At 56.0% G+C, this 23,041-nt stretch overlaps 1 long non-coding RNA gene and 1 other non-coding gene across 4 annotated transcripts in view; one reads left to right on the top strand and one right to left on the bottom strand.

Annotated features, from left to right (window-relative positions):
• The window catches only part of LOC108316115, a 42,658-nt gene that overhangs the window by 7,069 nt on the left and 12,548 nt on the right, over nucleotides 1–23,041 (bottom strand). Inside the window, exon 1 of one of the 3 annotated variants that reach the window (XR_005202969.1) lies at nucleotides 14,598–14,742. The exons of 1 other annotated variant lie outside the window; for it this stretch is intronic. This is a non-coding gene — a long non-coding RNA (uncharacterized LOC108316115). Of the gene's footprint in view, nucleotides 1–6,723; nucleotides 6,736–14,597; nucleotides 14,743–23,041 lie in introns of those variants that run through there. One more of the 3 variants, XR_005202970.1, reaches the window with a different exon arrangement.
• Nucleotides 3,464–12,222, top strand: LINC02874. Its single transcript, XR_005202971.1, has 3 exons — nucleotides 3,464–3,531; nucleotides 4,338–4,508; nucleotides 10,903–12,222. It is a non-coding gene; the product is annotated as a long intergenic non-protein coding RNA 2874 (transcript).

Raw genomic sequence — 23,041 nt, 5'->3', positions numbered from 1 at the left:
ATATATATATATAGTATTCATTTTATCTAAGTCACCAGACCCTGTTGTCCTTGGCCCTCTATGCCATTTCCCTACACTGTTTCCCCAGCAGGGGTGGCAGGGCCCGGCCAGCACAGTTGCCAGTGGAACCAGGAGAAGGCTGCCTTGCAAACCCGTGTTCAGTGGCCCGTCACTAAGGGTTTCTGAGGTTTGTTTTTCCCTATAGCAAAGCTGCTGCTTCACTTTTTGCATATTTTAACAGGTTTGATGTTTCCCCAGGATAGTCCCATAAATTTCAGAAATGGAAAAAGCAGTGTTTGCTGATGCATATCTTCTCCATACAACTGTGAGCTGCTAAAGGCAAGTGCTGTGCAAACTCACTTTTCTACCCACTCCCTCCCAGTGCCTAAGAAGGCTCGGTCCACAGCAGGCACTCAATGAACGTTTGTTTCTGTTCGGGTGTGTGTGTGTTCCTGCACTGCCTTTTTCTGCACATCTGGGAGGCAAAGAGAAAAGTCTCATCACCACGCCACTTCCCTCCATGTTTCAGCCTGCAAAGGCTCTCTCTGAGGCACCTAATTCCTAAATAAGGTCGTTCATGTTAGTGACTGTCTAGAGCAGTGTGCTTAGTTCCCAAAGGATGGATAAGCCATCGTTATCTGCCATAAGAAACAGGAGAGACGGTGGCTCCCAGCGATAAGGAGCCGGGCAATGGGCATGTGCCTAGTGTGGCTGAAACATTGACACAGGCTCGCCTCCACCCCACCCTCTCATGAGCACTGTCCATTGTACTGAACGGTCACAGTTTGCAGCAACAGGGGATGATGGACACCGCTCAGAGTCAGAGGTGTCAGAAAGAGGGTTAAAATAGGAATGTCCACTCCTCAGGTGTTCTCTAAAACCTGGTGGAAAGCGCAACTGGGTCCTCACTAGTGACTGCGATGATCTAGTTAAAGAACAGAGGCTCTCCGGAAATCAGAGATGGGCTCTGAACTGGCAGGCTAGCTTCAGGAGCTCTGATGGAGGTGATGGGGGTCCCCAGGCTGGGCAGGCTCTAGGGCTGGGGGTTCTGTCCCCAACAGCAGCAGCAGCAGCAGCAGCTGTGAAGGCAATGCCTTCGGGGGCTTGCTGGCCCTTTTCAAGCTGTGCTATCTAAAAAGCATCTCTGCATCATACAGCCCACGTCAACAACATTTCGGCCCACAGAACTGGAATGCTTCATTCAGCCCCAGGGCCTTCACTTCTGAGATCCAGTTACTAGCAACGGGCATAGTGATAAGGTGGCAGCCAGGTGCGTGTCTGATCCTGCCTGGGTCCAGCATCTGACCCCAATGTGACCTCCCTCCTCTCCGACCTGGGCCTGACTCATGCTTCCAGAACAGGAACTCAAGGATCCCTGCTGCCCAGCCATAGTTGACTCATAGCTGGTCCAGGAGTTGCTCTGGAAGGGGCTCAGGACAGCTGTCAGCTCTCGAGGAGGACACACCTGTCATTTCCTGAGCACCTACCATGTGCTAGGTACCAGGCACACCTCTGAATTTCATTGGTACCATTACCTTGTAGGGGATTTCTGATCTTTCCTAGAAAGGGGAAAAGTGAGGATCAGGCAGAAGTGAATTCAAAGGCCAATCTCCCAGCACTGAGCACAGCCATCCACTCACCCTCAGTGAATTCCCTGGGGCCAGTCAGCACCATCCCTGGGAACTGCTGTTTCTTTAAAAAAAAAAAAAAAAAAAATTGGGCCAGGCGTGGTGGCTCATGCCTGTAATCCCAGCACTTTGGGAGGCCAAGACAAGGCGGATCACTTGAGGTCAGGAGTTCGAGACCAGCCTGGCCAACATGGTGAATCCCATCTCTACTGAAAATAAACACCAAAAAAATCAGCCAGGAGTGGTGGCACATACCTATAATCCCAGCTACCTGGGAGGCTGAGGCATGAGAATCACTTTAACCCAGGAGGCAGAGATTGCAGTAAGCTGAGATTGTGACACTGCACTCCAGCCTGGGTGACAGAGCAAGACTGTCTCAAAAAAAAAAAGTGTAGAGACTGTGTCACCAAGGCTGGTCTCCAACTCCTGGGCTCAAGCCATCCTCCTGCCTCGGCTTCCCAAAGCCCTGGGATTACAGGTGTGAGCCCCCTCACCCAGCCCCACTGTTTCTTCACTCATTCCTCCAGCCCACAGTCATCGAGGGCTTCCTCCCCTCTGCTTCATGCCCAGTCAGTCCCAGCAGGCAGACTTTGGGAAGCCCATCAGCTCTCCTGAAGGAGCCAGGCTTGGCTGGGAAAGGGGGCACCTGGACCCCAAGTCCACCAAGGCAGCGACAGGTGTCCCTACTCCTTGCAATCCTCTCTCAGCCATGGGGTGGGGCTAGCATGGCCTCCGTGGCTGCAGAGGGGTCTCTGGCCTGGACTGCAGCATCGTCTTGGCCGCATACCCCTGCACCCCGCAGGTGCTTCGGGGAGGCATCCTTGCTCTTCCCTGGCATCAGCCCTACAGTGGGTGAGCAGGTGAGGAGGCAGAGGCAACAAGACTACCTCTCATTCCTGTGGTTTCAGGTGCCTGGTTGATGTCAGGCCTGAGTGATGTGGCAGCAGGATGGGAGGGTGTCACTGTGTCTGGGGCCTGAGTGGGGGTGAGGCTTTTCCTTAAAAGCTTATAAATCATTAAATATGTCCCCTTTCAGCACAGCTACTTCCCTCGGGCCCTGCTCACTGCTCACACGTGCCTTTATGGCACCACAGACCTCCCCAGGGGGGTCTCATATCCCTCGAAAGTGCAGTGAATACAGGTGTGTGCACATAACTCACACAGGCAGATAGTCCCTCTTAGGCACACAGGTGCATGCTATGAGCAGCCTTGTGCAAGTGCCCACAGCCCCTCCCACCTCACACATGTCCACGTGGCTTCATGCTATTCCCATGCTCACTGGCATCCCCAGGCACAGACGAGCACACACTTGTCAGGGCACTTAATCTCCAAGTATGCAGGAAACACCTGACTTTGTGCTATCACACATGCTCCCGAATGTACACACTCACAAATATATAAAGTCCGCAGGAGCCTGAATTCCATCACACACCTGCACACTCATGTGCACTCAGCACTCACACACACACAGCGGTTCCCCGGGGTGATGCTGGCGGGCTGTGCCCTGCCTGGGCACACCCATCCAGGCAGTAGGTACACACTCATATCATGCACACACACCAGACGCACACATGCATGCATAAACAGTAGACTATGCCCAGGTGTCCACACAGCATTCACATGCTTATCCCCACCCCTAGACATACAGGTGGGACCTTCAGGACATCAGGAGTGAGAGTACAGCACAGAGGGAACTGCAGCAGGCAGGATGCTGCAATTCCCAGCCTCACCTCTGGGGGCCGCTGTCGGGTCCACAGCCCAGCCCTGGGCTCTGAAGGGCAGGAGCCTGCCTGAGGCACAGTCCCATTGGCCTGAGTCAGCAGGTGGCACAGCTCAGGCTGGACCCAGCCAGCCTCTAGGAGGGAGGAGAGGGACATTGTGGTGGCCCTGGTCTCCCTGCAGGGTATGGGATGAACTCTGCTGCCCAGATGGGCAGGGGCTGCAAAAAGGAAGAACGGGCAGCTTGAACTCAGGGAGGGCGTCTGCGGTGGGGCAAGTAGTTGAAGAGAACTCTGGAGGCTGGAGGAGGAGATGGGAAAGGGAAGGGCGGGGGGTTAAGGAAGAAATAAAGGAGACAGAGGGCAGGACTGCGGGGAGGAGGACGAAAAGGTTGAGGCCAGGAGGGGAGTGAGAGAGAAGAGAAGAAGAGAAGGAAATGTGAGGAGAGAAGAGCGGCCAGAAGGGGACAGAGCAGCGTGGGGGTGTGAGGAAGGAGGAGAGGGATGGGCACGCCCTGCATCACCAGCCATCCAGCCTCCCCGTCCTGCCAGCCCCATCTCCCGTCAGGACAGACAGGCCAGGGCCCTGCTGCACTGCACCACCTCCCTTCTCCAGACCCAGCACCTCAGCATCCCTGGATTTTGAGATCCAAAAGGCAGAGCTCAACTTACCCTGCATGGAAGGCAGTGACTCACACAGATGAGCCTGATAGAACACCTTTTCCAGCAGCAGAGACCCTCCAGGGTGGACCGGGGCTTGCTTTCCCCTCTCCTGGGTCTGGCAGGAACACACCACTCTTACTCCAACTCGCAGTGACCCCCGGAGGGGGAAGCGATGGGCAGCGCACTCTGCTCCAGCACCTGCCGCCTGCCTAACACACATATGAGGACAGCGTCCAACAAGACGCATGTGGCAGACAAAGGTGTCCCAGGATGGCAGGTGGGGGAGGCTGAGAAGAACGGGGGAATGGACACCCCTCATCTCCCACAGGCTCAGCAGCTCCCTCAGGACCTGGGAAAGCTGGGAACCCTGAGACAGCACTGGAAGTTCTTGTTGCCTAAATCTCTCCTGCCTGCTGCACATTGACCCCATTCCATTCCCATTCAGGGCTCTGCAGAGGCAGAAGATGAGCAGCAAAGATCTGATGACCTTCAGAGCTGGGTGAGTCCAGGGTCCTCACCCCATTATGCCTAAGCCATACCTCCATATTCCCTGTCCTCCCAGTCCTGAGGGACCTGGTCCCACTGCACAGGGATGGCTCAAATGCCCAATGAGCTGTAAGGGTCTGAGAGAGCACCCTATGTCACAGAGAAGGGGAGGTGGCCTTGGACCTGGGATCTTGTTTGCGGCTCTTTATCATGGACACATTCCCAGAACTTCCAGTTCCTCCACCTCCTCCTGAAGTACTCCAAGAGCTGGCCGAGAGCCCACCTCTGGCCCTGGCATGGCCCTCGGGGGCCTGGTGGGTCATGGGCTTGCCTCTCCCAGTTCCTGTGTCCCACAACTCAGGGCCCAGATGGAGACACCATGACTGTTGACTAATCAGATACCTGAATGTGTAGGAGAAAGGCCTTGCCCGCTCCATTCTTCAGATGAGAACACCGAGGCTCGGTGAGGTGGAATGTCTTTCTGAGGGCCAGCGGAGCAGACCAGCCTGGGAGGACTAAGGGAGGTGCCGGGGGAGCTGAGGCCGTAGCTCCCCCACCTGCTCTTGCAGTCCAGCCCTCCACCTCACCCCTCCCCCTCCCTCATCCCTGCCCGGGGAGCAAACCCCAACCTGGTGGAGTCCCCACACCCTCCCACCTGGGCAGGCCCACCTCAGACTGCCTGTGCCAGACCCACACACTCCATCCCCTCCTCCCTCCCCAGGAACATGCCCCCCTCATCACTCCCCTGTTCCATGAAATCCAACGACAGACCCCCCCCCATCCTCCCCATTCCCGTAGCACTGCAGCCCCTGCAACTGACCACATCCCTCCCTGCTAAAAACTCTTCAACAGCTCCCAGCTTCCCTCGGGACAGAAAGCCCCTTCCTCACAGCAGCATTCAAGAGCCCCTTGTACTTTTCTGGCTTCATCTCCAGCCACTGTCACCCTCCCCCGCCCCCACCCCCCACCGCTCCAAGCTCTTAACACCCTGGTCTGCTCTCCAGCCACACAACTGCTGGCAGGTCCCCGGCTCAGCCTGCAGGGCCCAGCTATGTCTCATCCCCACGAAACTTCACACAGCCATTCTAGGGAGCCCAAGTGCACCCCTCAGCGTTCCCACGGCCCCTAGGCTTCCTCCCTTCCTGGTGCATATCCTCTGTGCACTTGTCTGAATCTCTTTCTAAACTGTAACCCCTCTGCAGGCAGGGTCCCAGCCAGCCTTGCCAAATGATTATCCTCCACACCCAGCACACACTGAACACCTAGTAGGTGTTTAAGAAATCCTGTCTCATATTAGACTCTAATTATTTCATTATTCATAATTATTTCATCCTCATGGACCAAGAAGACACTCAGTCGGGGGTAGGGGAAGCAAGGTCCCCTCAGCTCCCACCTCCGTGCTCCCTCACTGGGAGATGGGCCCCCCCACGAGATTCCCCAGCAGCGGTAGGCTCACTGCAGTGCCTGAGGCTCCAGGGACTGTCCCTGGGAGAAGTGGCTTGCCATCTTTTCAACACTAACCTTCCCAAGCTCCTTAATCACTTCAGACCCTACACAGCTGATGGGTGACCAAGAGGACATGAGACCCCCCCCCCGCATTCCCTCTCCACCTGCAGGTCCCTGGGGCCTCTGCAGAACCTCCCAGAAGCCCCAAAGTATGACATCACCAGTTCAGCAGCCTTCCCCACTCCCATCCCTTCCTGAAAGAGCCAGAGCAAGAAGATGATGCATGTGAGCCCTGCCCTTGGGAAGCTTCCAGGTTGGGAAATGAGGAATGAGCCTGACACCCAGGGCCCAGAGACCCAGCACAGAGGCGGGCCAGGAGGCAGACACGCGCTTCTGGGTGATGATGACAGCACCATCATCACAGCTACCTCTCGTTAAGTACTTACTAAGTGCAAGACTCCAAGCTAAGCAATTAATAGACCTTTCCTTGTTTAATCCTTACCATAACTCCACAACTCCACAATCCTTATTTTACAGATTGAGAAAGGAGGCCCAGAGAGATCTAGCAACGTGGGCAGGATCTCACCGCTGCTCAGTGGTAGAGCTGGAGTTTCAGTCCAGCTCTGCCAGCTCCAAAGCCCGTGCCCTTTCTACCCCACTTCAAGCTCCAGGTGGGGGTGTGTTACTTCCCTTCCAAAAAGCCTCATGGGAGCCCCATTCCCAATAACATAAGCCCCCCACAGCTGAAGCTACCCTGGTTTGACCCCTGCCTGCCTCTTCACCATTGCTCCCAACCACCCCTCCATCACACCTTAGATTTTCCCACTGCCTTTTTTGAAGTTTTCCCCTCTGAGTCTTGGCTTCTGCTGTCTACTCGGGCTCAAAAGCCAGCCCCACTAACAGATGAGAAAACAGAGGACTAAGAATGTTAAGTAACTAGCCCAAGGTCACGCAGCTGGAAAGCAATTGAGCCTGGTTAGAACCCAGGTCATTAGAGCATCAAGTAATCAAGCATTAATTTGTATTACAGACAATTAGGGAATGAGAATTAGCAGGACGTGTCGCTAATGGTGCAGAAGATGTTAGGGGAAAGGAATCGGACAGGTTCCAGAGTGAAGGAGGGCCAGGCTAGGGCTTGAGAAAAGGGTAGGTTCTGGTGGGCAGGTTCTGGCCCACCCACCTTGAAAGGGGAGGGCATGAGAAAAGTACAGAGATGACAGCAAAGAGAGGGAGGGGAGGAGAGGGGGCCTGTCAAAATCAGGGGGAGAATGTGGCATGGCGGACAGAGCTGTGACTGGGGGTCAGGGGACACAGCTGTGTCCTTCAAACTTGCTGCATGATCTTGGGCAAGGTCTATCCGTCTCTGGGGGGTGCCTTGCCTATCAGTGAGGGATAGATGCACCTAGGTGGCCTCTAGGGTCCCACCTGGCCCTGACATCCCAGGACTTTGCGTGTGTGTTGCTCTTGGACCTTGAGACACAGAATCTGACCCCAGACCCCTGGCATGGGGCACAGCCTTGGACACCAAGGGCAGAAAGGGCCAGCAGCCGACAAGACACCTCACAAGGAGCACCCGAGGGCTGTCCCCAGCCACATGCAGTCATTCACACGCCCCTTCTTCCCATACACCTGTGCTGTTAAGCATGTGCGGACTCGCTGCAGTGAATCCAATTCTGTGGAAGCTGAAACGTGGCAGGGGCAAACAAGTCAAGGTGGGAATCGTGGTTAGAGGGAGGAAATAGGATACGCCCACCCCTAGCCAAAGTCCTAGATTCTCGTTTATCCTCAAGGAAAGGTGAAGGGAATGGAAGGGGCAGAGAAAAATTCCTGAAAGTAAGGGTGAGGGTTTTAGGATTGGAATACATGGCCTGCCAAAGTGGGGGACATGTGAAGAAAAAGAATGGTCCCCAATCAAGATAGCATTGCACCCAAATGTACCTCCCAGACCATCAGCAAAGGAAACAGTCCTCTCTCAGGGGCCCATGCTCACAACAGACCCTGCTGGAGAGCTCAGAGCCTGTGGAGGCAGAAGACGCCTCGAGACTGTGGACACACATATCTGGCACACACAGACACACACATGCACACACAGGTGCTCACACACAAGCCTGAACAAAGACCCCAGTGTGGGCTGCCCATCCTCCTACTTCCAGACTGAGCCCGGGAAGCAGCTCGCCCTCTCCGGGAGACACACCCCTCACGTGCCAAGGACACGCAGCCCTGGAAGTCAGAACGTCTTGCTGTCTCACCTCTCTCCCTCTTGCCACAGTTCTGTTGCGCGTGATTCTTTTCTGACTCAAGAGGTGCCAAACAAGCCCACCCACCTCTGCATCCTCACTTCTGCCCTCTGCAACATGAGGTCAGCTCTTACCTTCCCTACTTGTTTGACCTCCAGACCCCTGTCTTATTCATGACTGAATGCTAAATGATGGATGATGGGCACTCTGGATCCCACGTGATCCTCTAGTGGCCAGCTTCACTCTACCCTCAGGATTTATCCCACAGCTAGAAGCTTAGGGCAAGCACCAGCTCCTCTGCTCACTGGCTGGCAAAGCTCGGCCTGAGTTTCTGTGTTCTACAAGGTCAAGTGAAGATTACATGAGAACTGCCTGCAAAGCACTTAGCACAAAGCAGGGCGCAGAATAAGCCCTTGATGATGAGTAATACATTTATTATTAATATTTGTCCCCAATTTTAACTCCCTGTACCCTTATCCCACCATCCCATATGTTGAGTAGGAAGTCCTTCTTGAAGTCTAATCTCAAGACTTCATGCCATGGATCGGGCCAATGTTCCCCCTTTATCGGAGCCTGGGGACTGAGGTGGAAAAGGCAGAACTGGCTGGTTGGAGGAGCCACCTCCCTGCAAGGGGCCAGGTAGGAGATCACAGAGGCGCCAGGCCCAGAGCTCCAACATGCACCTGCCGCAGCTCCAAGGGAGATCGGGGCCCGCCAATTTACCCCGCCCCATGATCTCATGGCTGTGTGTGCCAGGCACTGGCTCAGGGAGCAGGTACTGACAGCAGGGCCTGGGCAAGATGCCCAAGACAAGAAGACGGGAAGGCTGGAGAGAATCGACAACAGAGCTGTCCCCATGGGGCTCAGACACGAGGTTCCTCTGGCCTCCACGTGTGGACTTTAGCTAGTGACTCACCATCTCTGTCCCTCCTCCCAGGCCCTTCCATGGTCCCCAGTAGCCTCCCTGTGACAGTGGGGGAGGGGAGGGGAGGCTCTCCTCCTCTACAGGGGCCAGTCCCTCCCATGAATCTCTCTCTGCTGACCCTTGTTTTAAAGCACAGGAAGTTCGCTGGGCAGGAGATAGGTGGCCAAATGCTGTCACTTCTGAGGCTGCTGCAGGCACACACCTAAATGCCAGCTGTGAAGAAACTATAATCCCCAAAGAGATGCCTCTCTCTCTCTCTCTGTCTCTCTCTCTCTCTCTGTCTCTGTCTGTCTCTCTCTCTCTCTCTCTCTCTCTCTCTCTCTGTCTGTCTGTTTCAGGGCATTCCCTAGAGGTCACACAGGAGTCAACCCCAGCCCCAAGTTCTCCTGTATCTTGAGCCTCAACTTCTCTTCCCCCAGCCAATTCCTGGATATGTCTCTCCCCAAATTAGCCCCTCCACCCACCCCAAAACCCACCACTAGGGGTCCAGAGACCCTCCCCTGAGCCTGGCTGGACAGGCTACAGCTTCTGGAGTACAACATGGGCGGGCCTGGCTGGCAGCCCCAGGAAAGGAGCTGTCTGGTCCTTCTGGACCGCCAGGGACTCCCTTTGCCTCCTGATTACAGGAAGAGGCCTCCACATGGCCCAGAGCTCTGCCCTCCGGGTGCACTCTCTGCTCCCCAATTCCCTGTCTGCTCTCAGGCCTTCAGCTCCAGCGCAGCCAGACACACGTGCCTCCTTGTCCCCACCAAGGAACTCCCTGCCTAGGCCCTACCCCTTCCACCTTCCTGGCCCTGCTTCCTGGCCCATACTTCCTGCAGGGAGCCACCTGGGCTCTGCCTGTCTCTCCCTCCTCAACCACCACCCCAGCACTAGAGCCGGGGTGCACTTGCTGCCCCCACCTCAGACCTCAGCCTCAAACCAGTCTCCCCCCTACCAAGGGAAGTCCTCAAAAATCAAAAACCTCATAGCCTGGGTCCATCCAGCACACACACACACACACACACACACACACACACACACACGCTCTATCCTCCCTTCCTAACCCTTGGCCCCCACCTCCTTCTCTGTAAGGAAAGTGAGGAGGCTCAAGTCCCCTCCCACCCAGGAGCTCTGTGGGCCTGAGGTTTCTCTCCACAGCCTCAGGTCCGGGCTCCCGCCCCAGATGCAGCCAAGTCTGAAGGCAGCTGACCACAGGGCACACACCCTCCTGACTGGCCCCTGGCTCCTGAGGAGCGAGACAACTGGCCTTGGTAGCACACCCCACTCCACTTTCCAGAACCTCTCTCAGCCCCACCGTGACAGAAGCGCACTCCCGCTCTTTCCTTTCCCCAGCATCTCACAGAGAAGACATTTGGATGCGCCACAGGCCAAAACTGGGCCAAAACCCTGGCGATGAGGGCCTGGCTCAAGGCCACACCACATTTCCACATCATTTTCCAGTGGCACCAACTGGGCTGGACAGGCGTGTGGCTGGACAATCCCCATCCAGGAGGCAGGGCGAATTCCCAGAGTACCAGGTCACTGAGCCGTCTCAGGGGTAGGGCTCCTAGGGACTGGCTGGTTCTGGAATGATGCCGCTGGGATGCCAGATGCCGGTTGCTCCCCCTGCCTGTCCTAACCTCAAGGAAAGCCTTGTCCCTCCCAGACCGTCACACACTCCCCGCTCTTGGAAGCCTTCCCTGGCCAACCCCACCCAACTCTTACCACTTACTCCACTGCTTACTCCGCGTCCCCTTGGCACTTAGATCCCAAGTTACCCTGTGCTCATTTGCCCTTGTTTATGTGTTACTTTGCAGATATTCTCACAGAGCTACACATGCCACGATCATCACTATTTGTAAGAGTCTCCAGTGTGCATTAAGCCCATTTTGCTGGAGGATTAGTCCCTGCCCTTAAGGAGTGCCAAGGAAGACTTTGGATTCTAAGTCACATCTCCCCTGCTGCAATTTTTTCCTCTTGATAATCTCACTGATAAAACCTCCAATAAGGAGCATTTCTCCCCATGAGCAAGTTCTTGCCTTCACTGCCAGGGAGGCCCCAGCTAAGGTTATAGCGGGGAAGGACTCTCTGGGGAGTACCTGGAAGAGGTCAGCTTCTCCTCAAAGGAAGCCTCTCCAGCTGGTGTACTGCAAGCCCTTCCAAGACCAAGTTCCCCCCTCCTGGCCTTTGGAACCAGCCTGCGTGCCAGTGCTGTGTCCCCAGTAACACACATTTCCCTCGGAAGCCATAGGAGGATGCAGAGACCAAACTGAGATTGATTCTCAGCCCTAGCACTTACTCATTGTGTGGACATAACCTCTCTGGACCTCAGCTTTGCTGTCTATAAAATGAGCACCATAATATGGACACCTGGGGAGAGTTATAAAGACTGAGGTTGACTTGTGCTGCGCCTGGCACAGAGGCCTCCCTCGATAAGTGGCAGCCATTGCTATTGGGGTGCCCCAACACCCCTTGCCCCACCCACCACTAGCTCCCACTTGGGCCCACACTGAGGGTGTGGCTGTTGTGTTGGGGAAAGGAAAAAACGGCCATGTCTGCGCTTCAGGGCCCCCACCCCTAACTGGTCTGCTTTTGTGGGAAGCATTTTCTGATGCCCTCACCCTACCCCTGGGCTGGCTGGCTAAGTGTCCAGCACCATGGGGAAAGGAGCAGCATTCAGGGACAGCTTGGTTCGGCCCTGAAGCTCGTCCAGGCCTAGGTCCAGAAGCGAGCCATGCCTGGGCTTCCCTTGTACCCTCACCTGTCCTGTGGCAGCCTCCACCCTGTAGGCCGCTCCTGGATGGCATAGCACCTTGGATGTCAAGTGTGGGCCTTCCCGGGCACATGACATGAGGGGACACTTCTGTGGGTTGTTGGGGGCAGGAAAGGATCTGTCCCCAGCTGGATCTGGGTGCTCCCATTTTGGGACCCAGTCATGCCAGGGCAGCACACATGGGCACTTAGCGCACACCTCATGATGGAGCAGAGGAGGAACAAGGCAAAACCAGGGAGTCCCCAGGCCCCTGCTCCTGCCCTGCCCAGAGACAGTAGAGCAGGTGTCTCCAGCTTCTTAACCTCAACACACAGGAAGAAATACATTTTACAGCAACCGACAGACACATACATTCACAAAATGATACTCTGTAATGCACTGGGATGGTTTTCTATCGTCACGACCCTCTAGTGAGTCACAAATGAGTCTGAGAAACCCTCTGTAAGTCATGTAAGCAAGCCACAGTCCCTGGCTGGCAAGTGAAGGAGTTCCCCACCAGGACTGGGGCACCGTGGCAGCAAAGAAAACAGCCGGGGCAACCACTCCGTCCTTTTCCCCCACTCAGCCCCTCCTGGGTGAGGAGAGAAGCAGAGGACTCTGCAAGAAAGATGCGGGAGCTGCCCCACTCTGCAGCAGGCGCTTCCCGTGGCTTCTCACCAATCCTCACCACAGCCCGAGCAGCAGCACTTGTCTGTCCCATTCTGGAGAGGAGGCGATGCAGGCTCCATGGCTTTAAAAAGATTCACTGCATGCCTGCCGTGTGCCGGCAGGGTTCCGAATGCTGTGTGTAATGCACAGCGTTTACCTAGTCCGAAGAGCAGCCCTAGGAAGCAGGTACCAGTGCAGCCGTGCACGGCAGAGGAGGACGCCACAGCTCCCCAGCTCAAGGTCCCATGGCCAGCTCCAGGCCTGCATCTGTCAACCCGGAACACTTTTAAGGAGTCCCTTCTGCCCCAGACAGAGTCCTAGGCTTCCCTGCAGACCCAGGTAAACTTCAAGTGGAAGGAGGCTTGCCTATAAGTGGGGAACATCAATAGGAGGGAGCAGATTGAAAGCTAGAAGAGAATATGAACAAGCAGCTGTGGCTGTGGGCTCACAGAAAGGGGACAGCTCTCCTCCAGAATCCAGAGGCTATTTTAATTTAATGTTCATCATAAAAAAAAATATTGATGGCGTGACTGGATGAGGCTCCGCGGTGGCCTCCACGCAGGCAGCCTGTTCTGGACCCTATGGTTCACTGGCTGCTCCAGACCCCCTCGCTCCCCAGGGTCAGCTGCAGACCAGAGCCTCCTGGGCACAGAGAGCCCTGCTCAGAAGGGACATCTCCATTCACAGAGGTGAGGAATCCTGGGGGTTTCATGGTGGAAAGGCAGAGCCCTGTCTTTGGGACCTGATGTACATCTGGCTGCCAGGGTCTAGGGGCACCTGAGGGGAGGGGCAGCAGCCGCCCAGCTTTGCCAGAGACAGAGGGCAGGGCCAGACCTGGGGCTTCCCGCACAGGATGCCATCAGCCCGCTGAAATTCCAGCCCACACAAGCACCCCGAGGGCTGTCAGGGAGGGGTGGGATTTATGACTTCGCCACCCCCCAGTACCCCAACGGGAAATGTTGGTCAACATCTCTCTGGTCACAGGGCCAGTGATCCTGAGGCTCCTAAATAATGGGGCAGGAGCCAGGTCATTAGGCAGGGGAGACTGTCATTAGTGCAGGTGATGCCACCACCGCACAGACAATGACAAACAGTCATTAGCAGCTGTGTCACCGGGGTGAGGCAATGCTGGCTGGCTGGGGGGGTGCGCCCCCCAGCCACGCACTCACACACACACACACGTGGGGAGGAAGCAGACATGTGCCAACACTCACCCACACAAGGACATCTATAGACACACACACTTGCACACTCCCACAGCCACACATGGGGCCATGAGTGGGTGTGTCTGCACACTCACATGCTCACACGTCCACACACATTCACATGCAGGATGTGAGCCCGCATATGCTCCCACGTGTTCCTACAGTCACAGGAGCACGAGCAGACATCACATTTGCACACTCACGTGTTCACACAGAGGAATGAGTAAGGACCCACGTATGTGCTCACACACATTCACATATGGGCACAGGGATGCATGTTCACACACTTACAGTCATAACAAATTCACACACATACACAGGCACACAGCAGGGCCGTGAGCAGCAGGCATACTTGCATGCTCACATTTCCACACTCACATGCAGAGAGACACGTTGCCCAGAGAGGCACACAGTGTCTAAGACATCCCCCAATGCACACACACCACAGGGGCAGGGCCCTCGGATCCTCCCCACACCAGGCACCCAGACACCCCCTACCCTGAGATAGACACACAGAGCCTCAGGTTGCCCCTGAGGAGAGACCCAAAGACACCCCCTCATCCCACCCACCCCTGCTTCAAATGACACAGCAGCCAGGAAGGAAAGGCCCAGCAAAGTGTGGAAGCAGCTGGGTGTACCTCGGCAGAGGTCGTAACAGCTATGCTGTTGCAGTGCCCTTCACGCCCCCAGCCCTGACGGCCAGCACAGACCTGTCCCCCACATGAACCCCCAAGAAAGCAGCTGCTGTAGGCTGCTATCCCTCTGCCCTTCACTATGGGAGAGGGACAGGAAGGGGGAGGCTGGAGTTGGAGGAGGAGTGGGAGGAAAGCAACTGAAACCCAGCCTCTGGCCCTGAGTTGAATCTCTCAGTATGTCCCATACTCACCAGAAGGCTTTTCCCCACCAAGCTGTGGAGCCACCCTTCAGAAAACACAGGCAGGGAGTGGGAAGAGAGGCAGAGAAAGTGGTGGGCACAGCCACCGGGCCAAGGGAGCAGCCTGAAACCCGGCCCTTCCCTCTGGGTTCAATGTCTAGCTCCACCACTTACCAGCTGGCGGGATTAGCTTCCTGCAGCTGCTGTAGGAAGCTAATGAAGATTTCCATGAACCTAGGGGCTGCACGCAACACAATTGTATTTCTTTATTTAAATTAATCTTACTGGCTGGTTGCAGTGGCTCACGCCTGTAATCCCAGCACTTTGGGAGGCTGAGGTGGGCGGATCACTTGAGGTCAGGAGTTCAAGACCAGCCTGGGCAACATGGTGAAACCCCGTCTCTACTAAAAATACAAAACTTAGCCGGGTATGGTGGCATGTGCCTGTAGTCCCAGCTACTCAGGAGGCTAAAGCGTGAGAATCGCTTGAACCCAGGAAGTGGGGACTGCAGTGAGCCGAGATCTCACCACTGCACTCCAGCCTGGGCAACAGGGTGAGGCCCTGTCTGTAAATAAATCTTACCACTGCAGCTCTGGAGGCCAGAAATCCAAAACAGTCTCACTAGGCTGAAATCAACGTGTGGTGGGGCTGCGTTCCCCCTGGAGACTCCACAGGGGAGCCCATTTTCCTGCCTTTTCCAGATTCCCATGGCTGCCCACGTTCCTGGTCTCCTGTCCATCTTCCTCACACCGCCTCATCTCCTGCCTCCCTCGTCCAGTTGAAAGGACCCTCTTGACAACACTGGGCCCACACACATAATCAGGATAATCTCTGCACCACGAGATCCTCAATCCTATTTACAAAGTCCCTTCTGCCATGTAAGGGAACATGGCGTTCTGGGGATTAGGATGTGGACGTCTTTGGGAGGCTATAATTCTGCTTGCACTGGGACAAGTCATTTAAGCTCTCAGAGCCTCAGTACCTTCAACTGTAAACTGGATGCCTTCGGAGCAGCTTGTGGTAGAAAGGGGTTAGGAGGGACCCCTGAGGCCAGTGAGGGTCCATGTGGGCTTGGGCAGGGGTTGACAGTTGAGGTAAGGATTGGGGGCTGCAGGTGTCCATGAGATTCCCTGGATCTGGGCGGCGATGAGCCCTGCGGTGAGGGGAGCCGCCCTAAGCTGAGGACACACAGCTGCGGTGACCCGGCACGGGGGCAGGGCAGGGCAGGGGTACTTCTCCTGTCGGTTCCTGCCCTCCTCTCCCTCATCTACTGTCATCTGTTTGCAGGGCCCCAAGGCCAGGGCAGGCAGGAGGCCCCAGACCAGGCTGCTATTACCCTGGGAAGTGCAGACTGCAGAACGATGACCCAGGCAGATAAACCCCACATAGAGGAATCGCCTTCTGGAAAACAGTCATTAGCCCCTGATCCCGCCCGGCACTGCTTGCCCTCTCAGGAGGTAGCCAGTGGCTGCTCAGAGAGGAGCTGAGGTCATTGGATTCCCACCAGCCCGCCCTGAGCCATCCAGCAGCCCAAGCTGGGGGCCGGGTCCTGAGTCCACCTGCGCCCACTGGCCCAGTCTGCCCCCTCCCTCTGCTTCTCACCTCATCTCCACTTGCTGCTCTTCCCCAGCCCAAACCCAGCTCTTATCCCACCCAACAGAGGGACTGCAAGGCCGGGAAGTGGCCGGGTATCTGGAGAAGCTTATTTGTAAGTCCAACTAGCTCCCCTGAGCTTCAGCTGCTGCCTTTATCTGGCCCGATGATAGACTGAAACCACAGTCTGCTCCCTTTTGAGTGATCTGTGAGCCTGCCAGGGTGGCCACGGCACCCTGAGTACTGAAGGATGAGGCGGAACATCTGGGTGAAAATCCCATTCTTCTGCAAAATGAGGGTGCAAAAGCCCCAGGCCTGCCTGCTGCTGCTGGGGAGATGACATTGGTCACGCGAGCAAGCACTTGTTATTCTCCTAGGCACTGATGCTTCCTCCTGAGACACAGTGGGCAGGGCTGGCCCCACTGGTCCTTCACAGACCAACTGCCTTGGAGACTCCTCACCTCTCGCTGCATCAAGGAATCCCCAACAGGTGCTGGAGGAAGCATACAGAAGGATGGGGAGAGGGAAACACAGCTTCCTGCACATCACAGGACTCTGACAAATAGGTGCTGAATGCATAACGTTCAGCCACAGAGCTCCTACTTACACCAGGCACTGTGCTCACTGCTGGAAATGCCACACACCGCAACTGACGAAGCTGCCCTTCTCCAGATATGTCCTGCTCCTCCTGGATGGACGGAACGTCCCTGCATGGCAGGCAGCCTGCAGGCTGGTGGCTCCACACCCTGCGTCAGCTGGAGCAGTGCCCAGCACCACCCTGAGTCGCTGCCACCCTGGCAGGCTCACAGATCGCTCAAAAGGGAGCAGACCATGGTTTCGGTCTATTATCAGGCCAGATAAAGCCAGCAGCTGAAGCTCAGGGGAGCTAGTTGGACTTACAAATAAGTGTCTCCAGATGTCCCGCCACTCCCCAGCCTTGCAGTCCCTCTTTGTTCTTTTCCAAAAGCAGCCCCAGGGGGAAGACGCCTCCTAAGGAACTGTGTATGGTGTCAGGGGTGGAAGGGTGAGGAGGCTGCAAGCAGTCGGGCAGCTGGCCCGGAGGCAGGGCTGGATGGAAAGCGACTCCTGAGCTCAGAAACTGCTGGTCTCAGGGACGGGGGGCATCGAGAATTGTGGGGTGAACACCCATCACAACCCTGCCTCACTTATCTTTATATTTGCCCCAGTGCTCAGCACAGGGATAGGCACCCAGCAGAGACTCAGAAATGCCCAAATAGCAGAGGTCAGGAAGACTGGCCGGTTTCTGCAGTGACCAGGATTCCAGGCACGGGAGACCAGGAGCAGGAGAAACAGGGTCCTCAGCCCTGTCTAACAGGGGAGGAAGGGAAGAGACCCTTGCCTAAGAGAGCCATAGAGAAAGGGCTAATAATAGAGGGCGTGCTGTGTCTTAATTGAACAACTGTTTACTGCGTACCTGCCATGTGCCGGTGGCAATAGAACAGTGAACAACGCAGCCCCTGCCATGGGGGAGGCTGCTTTTGAGAGCTGTCTTGCTCAAAGGACAAGAAAGGGGGCTTCATGCAGGGAGGAAGCAGGTAGAGGTGGCTGAGGCCCAGTGTGAAGCCCAGAGACAGAGGGACAGAGGGGAGCTCCTGAGTGTTTGTCTGAGGCCTAAGAAATGAGGGCTGTAGGAACCTCCCTCCTGGGTCACACACAGCCAGGCACAATGGGTGGCATGGAGTGTGAGCCTGACAGGACCCCTGTTGCTAGGACCTGGCCTCTCCTCCTGGGAGAGGACACAGATGTAAGGACATGGTGTTTCCCGGGGAACCAAGGCAGGCTGTGCTGCCCTTGGCCCTCCCTGTGAGGCGTGAGCAGCCAGAGGAAGTGGGGCTCCCCTGCCAGTTTCCCTTTGTGCAATCCTCCTTCCTGCTCCTCTCCACCCAGAAGCAGGCCTGGCAGCCGTGCCAAAATGCCACTGGCATGAACCAAGCACCCACACAGCAGGGCAGGGTCGAGGGTTCCCCAGGAAGGCTGGGGCTGCCCTACACCTAGACCAGAAGAAACTGACCAACCCACACATGCTCCATCCCTGCATTCCACCTCTAAGGAGAGGGACCTGGGGGATCTATGGCTTGGTCCCCACTTGACCCCATGTGCATGTCTGACAAAATTCTAGGCCTGCTAGGGCCTCTGCCATCTTGGGGAGGCTTCCTTCTGCTTCTTTGCTTTGCAAGAGGGACCCTAATCTTCTCACCCATCCAAGGCATTTGGCCATGGCCAGACTCTGGGCCAGAAGCTGAAGGAGCGGGATGCCAGGCCTCAGAGTCGAATGGCAGTGGTCTGCCTGACCCCTCCAGGCAGAGGACCCAGTGTCAACCTGGGACTCATCCCACTGAGCCCAGTACAGCTAGCAAGGGTGGGGCAGGGGCCCCAGAGCTGGCTTCCAGAGATGGGGAACACCCCCCGACTTGCTCCCACATCCCGCCCGGGCTCTGTGACTCTACAGCAGCCCGAAGCTCTTGCTGTTGTACCCTGTGTCGAAATCCAGTGTAACAAGGGCCCTGGGAGGAAGGGTGGCCTTTTACTCATTCCAGAAAGAAATAGCTACCAAGCAGCTCTGATGCATGCCAGGCATTGAGACACTAGAGAAACAGCCTCCACACAGTCCCTGTGCCCACAGAGTTGTGCAGGGGAGGCAGACACAAACACGCAAACACCAACAATAAATAATAACAAATTGGGCTGAGCACTGTGAAGACGGGAAAGTGTAATTAGCCTGTGCCACCTCTTCCCGGCCCCAGAGGCCTCATTACAGAACACCCGCACCTGCCCAACCTCCCAGCATGCTGCTTGGTCAGGGACCGTGGATTGCACTGGAAGCTAAGTACCCGGCAGAGCAAGAGGGTTCACAATAGTTTGAGGAGCATTTGTTGAACTGGAAAAAAAAAAAAAAGAAAGAAAAAAAGATTATCCAGTACAACCTAATTTTACAGGCCATCGAGGCCCAGGGAGGCCAAGCATTTGGCCCCAAGCCACACAGCTGGTGAGTGGCAGAGCCCCAGACCAGAAACCAGGTCTCCTAAGTCCAGGCCCAGTGGTCCTGCCACATCCCGCGCTGCCTGCTGGACACTCTCGAACCCTTTCACAGCCTCCAGGAATCTGCAGCCTCCTGGCCCATCTCAGATGCCTGCTTTACAGATCAGCACTGTCCGATAGGACCACAGGTGATGATGGAACTGTTCTGTATCTGTGCTGTTCAAACAGTCACCTGGCACCGCTCAGCAAGTGCAGGGAAAGGTGGCCAGTGTGGTAGGGTCAGGGGGTGGGAGAACGGGCAGGGCTGTGAAGAGAAAAAAGGCATAACGGAGGTGACACAGCAAGGAAGAAGGATTGGGTTTGACATTCCAAGGAATCTTCCATCCCCAGAACCACGAGGAGCACTGAAGGATACTGTGCCCAGAAAGACGTGCCTTGATCACAGCCTCCGTGGGACCCCAAGGAAGTCACTGCTCCTCTGAGCTCTCCAGTACCTCTGGCACTCCAGTAACACCAGCTGGAGTGGTCATTCATTCATTCAGTTGTCATTCTTTGTCAAAACCCCACACAAGCAATTTCTCATATCTGCAGCTCATAAGGCTGGCCAGCCTGAAATACCCTTCCCCTCCCCTGCCGGGACAGCTCCTGCTCTTCCTTCAGGCCTGAGCTCACTGTCCCCGTCTGGGAAGGCATGTTAGATATCCTCATCTGGGCCAGTGCCTCTTCCATGTCTCCATAGCCTGCCTGGCATGGGGAGGAGACTTCATTTCTCCATCTTGGCTGTTACTTCTCCTTTCTTGACCCTTCCCACACATACACTTAGGTCCCCAATCCCCAGCTCTGAGACCCTCAGAAATTCTGACCACAGGCAAGGCACAGTGGCTCATACCTATAATCCCAGCACTTTGGGAGGGCGAGGTGGGTGGATTGCTTGAGGTCAGGAGTTTGAGACCAGCCTAGTCAACATAGTGAAACCCCATCTCTACCAAAAAATACAAAAGTTAGCCAGGCATGGTGGCATGCACCTGTAATCCCAGCTACTCGGGAGGCTGAGGCAGGAGAATTGCTTGAACCCAGGAGGTGGAGGTGGCCTGGGTGACAGAGTAAAACCCTGTTTCAAAAAAAAAAGAGAACTTCTAACCAAAGTTAGAGTCTGCCAAAGAACCTCAGTCCCCAGCCTAGGCGATCCTATTCCCGGGACAAGCCCCTGGACCAGCCCTGCTCAAAAGGAAGATTTAGAGAACAAAGGCCAAGAGTTGCTGACTTTCTGAGGGAGAGGGCACTGACAGACCATGACCATAGGTGGGGACACGCATTTAGGAGAGAAGATGAAAGACTGGCAGGAGCTGAACAGGCTCCTCTGGGAAGGCTTCTCGGAGGAGTGGCTCTCCTTCCCATCGCATCCTGCAGTGATACGAAGATTGTCCCCTGTAGATTCCAAACTGCTGGCTCCCCTGCCCGGAGAGTCCCTGTCTGTCTCCCCAAGAGTCACATCTTCCCCCAGAGCCCAAACCAGGCTAGGATGTGCCCACTGGTACATTCAGCCAACAACGATGTCTTGCTATCCAACATCTCCAGAGACCTGCTGCTCCACAGGCCAGGAGGCCTCAGGCCAAATGGGGAGCAGGGCAGAGAGGAGGCGCTGAAACTCTGACACAGGGATACCATTCTCATAAGGACATCCAGCTGGGCTGCAGGGGCACAAACCCAGTGGCCTCTGCCCTCACCCAGGGCCAAAAGGAAGAGCTGCAGGCCAGGACTCTGAGTGGGCAGGCAACTCCGAGAGGGACAGGCAGGCAGTAAGATAAGAGAGAGAGAGCACCAGACAATGGAAAACACAGAGGAGGTGGATAAGAATGCCTGGGAGACTGATCACAGGCTGGGAGGGAGTGACGTGGAGAAGGAAATGGGAGGAGGAGAGAGGAAAAAACAAGAAAACGCCCCCTCACTTCAGGACCAGCTCCAGGAGGCTCTGGCAGCCCAGCCCAAGCCTCTTCCCCGCTCCTCACCTGCAGACAGCCCTGCCCCTCCTCTGCTCTTTCTCTGCCTCCTGGATCATCCGGATTGGTCCTGTCACCAGTGACAGGGGACCAGGGCAAAGGGGATAGACTCAAGAGGCAGGGAAGGGAGACGCAGATTCTGGTCCCTGGTCCATGTGAGAACATGAAGGGCAGGGATCCGGAATCCCAGAGGGTACAGGATGCCCAGGTGTTCTTTCTAGCTGGGGTTGCCTGAGCCCGTCCTCACCTGAAGCCCCAAGCAGTTTGGTTGGTTTGTATATCCAGGAGGGAGTTGGAGACTGCCCAGGTACCTAAACAACCTCAGAGAGACTGAAGCTTTCCCCTGCTTTCTATCTCCCACTTCCCAACCCCTACCAGGCCTCCTGCTTCCCTGGGTGGGGGTCCAAGCCCCCAGGTGGTTGAGGCTCTGTGAGTGATGTCAGGTCCTCGGTGAGGGTGGAGATTGGCACTGGCCAGGACAGAGAGCCCTGTTCAGACAGCAGCCTGAACCAGGACCCCCAGGATGCCAGTTCCGGAGTAGAAGGAATAGAGCTCCTCACCCCAACTGTCCAGGTTCCCATCCATCACAATCACGTGGCTTAGCCTGGCCACTCCAGCCCTCTGCGCCTCCTCCTCTGTCAACTGGAGTGATGAAAATTAGAGCATCCGCCTCAAGTGGGGGTTGTGGGGAGGATCACAGTTGTGCTGGGGGAGGAAAGGAGACGAGGGATGAGGAGGGGAGAGGGAGGAGGCGGGGCTGGGCCATTTGTGGAGTTTTGTTTATTTGGGGCTTTTTTGTGGCTGTTCCTGTTTGGCAGCCAGAACAGTGACAGTCAGAGACGTCTCCACCAACTGCACCCAAGGGAGACAGCCGGAAAGGAAGCAGCAGGCAGGCCCCACGTCCCTCCCCTAGGCCAGGGCCCCAGCCTAGCATGCCTTTCATTCCTCCAGGAAGGTGAAGACATCTGCAAGGAAAGCCCCCTGGTGTGGGGCCCCAGAGGCAAGCCCTGCAAAGCCAGCCCTAGGAGCCCAGGACTTGGCAATTAACCACCACCTGTCAACTCTCAGGGGCTGACTGAGGCCAGAGGAAGGAAGCAAGAAATAGATTTAAGTCACACACAGGCACTCGTGAGAAAAAGGCATTCGGCTCCAAGAGAATTAGGTGGTGGTGCTGCCTTAAACTTCACCCGGACAGTAAGAAGGCAGCTTCCTTCTCTCAGCAGCTACCCTTTCTCAGGGTCCTAAAACTTAGAGGCTCAGATGAAAGAGCTCCTCAGTCCAACCGTCCAGGTTCCATCATAATCACGTGGCTTAGCCTGGGCACTCAAGCCCTCTGCACCTTCTCCTCTGTTAACCGGAGTGACGAGAATTGAAGCATCCACCTCAAGTGGGGGTTGTCAGGAGGATCCAGGAGCTAATTCATGCAAAGCAGCTGGGACATACCTGATGTACCTGCTGTTTTTCTGCCCTTGGCAGAGCACAGATGCCACTCCTGCCCCCTCCCTTCCCCACAGAGCACACAGGGGTGACAGGGTGGGGGGCAAGGTGCCGTGCTTGACCACATGCCATTCGGATACCAGGCCAGAGTGAAGACAGTGGGAGGCCGAGGCGGCCACACAAGTGGGTGCAGAGTGGGGAGGGCAGCGCACCTCAGTCACCCGGCAGTGCCTCGCCACCATACCCAGCACCAGATCCTGCAATCAGGCTCAGGATGGACCCATGGCCTCCGGACAGGGTCCTGTGCCCTTGTGAGCCACAAGTGCCCAGTATGTGAGAAAGAGGTCTGCCCTGGGAGGTGGAGGCCCAGGTCCTGGCAAGTTGTTCTCCCCGTCAGGGGCTCTCTCTTCCTCTGGGCCCAGCAGG

This window comes from Cebus imitator, unplaced genomic scaffold, assembly GCF_001604975.1.
Source record: "Cebus imitator isolate Cc_AM_T3 unplaced genomic scaffold, Cebus_imitator-1.0 Scaffold181, whole genome shotgun sequence".
In the NCBI taxonomy this organism is placed as follows: domain Eukaryota; kingdom Metazoa; phylum Chordata; class Mammalia; order Primates; family Cebidae; genus Cebus; species Cebus imitator.
The sequence above is the reverse complement of the archived record's forward strand: the minus strand, read 5'-3'. Positions and strand labels throughout refer to the sequence as shown.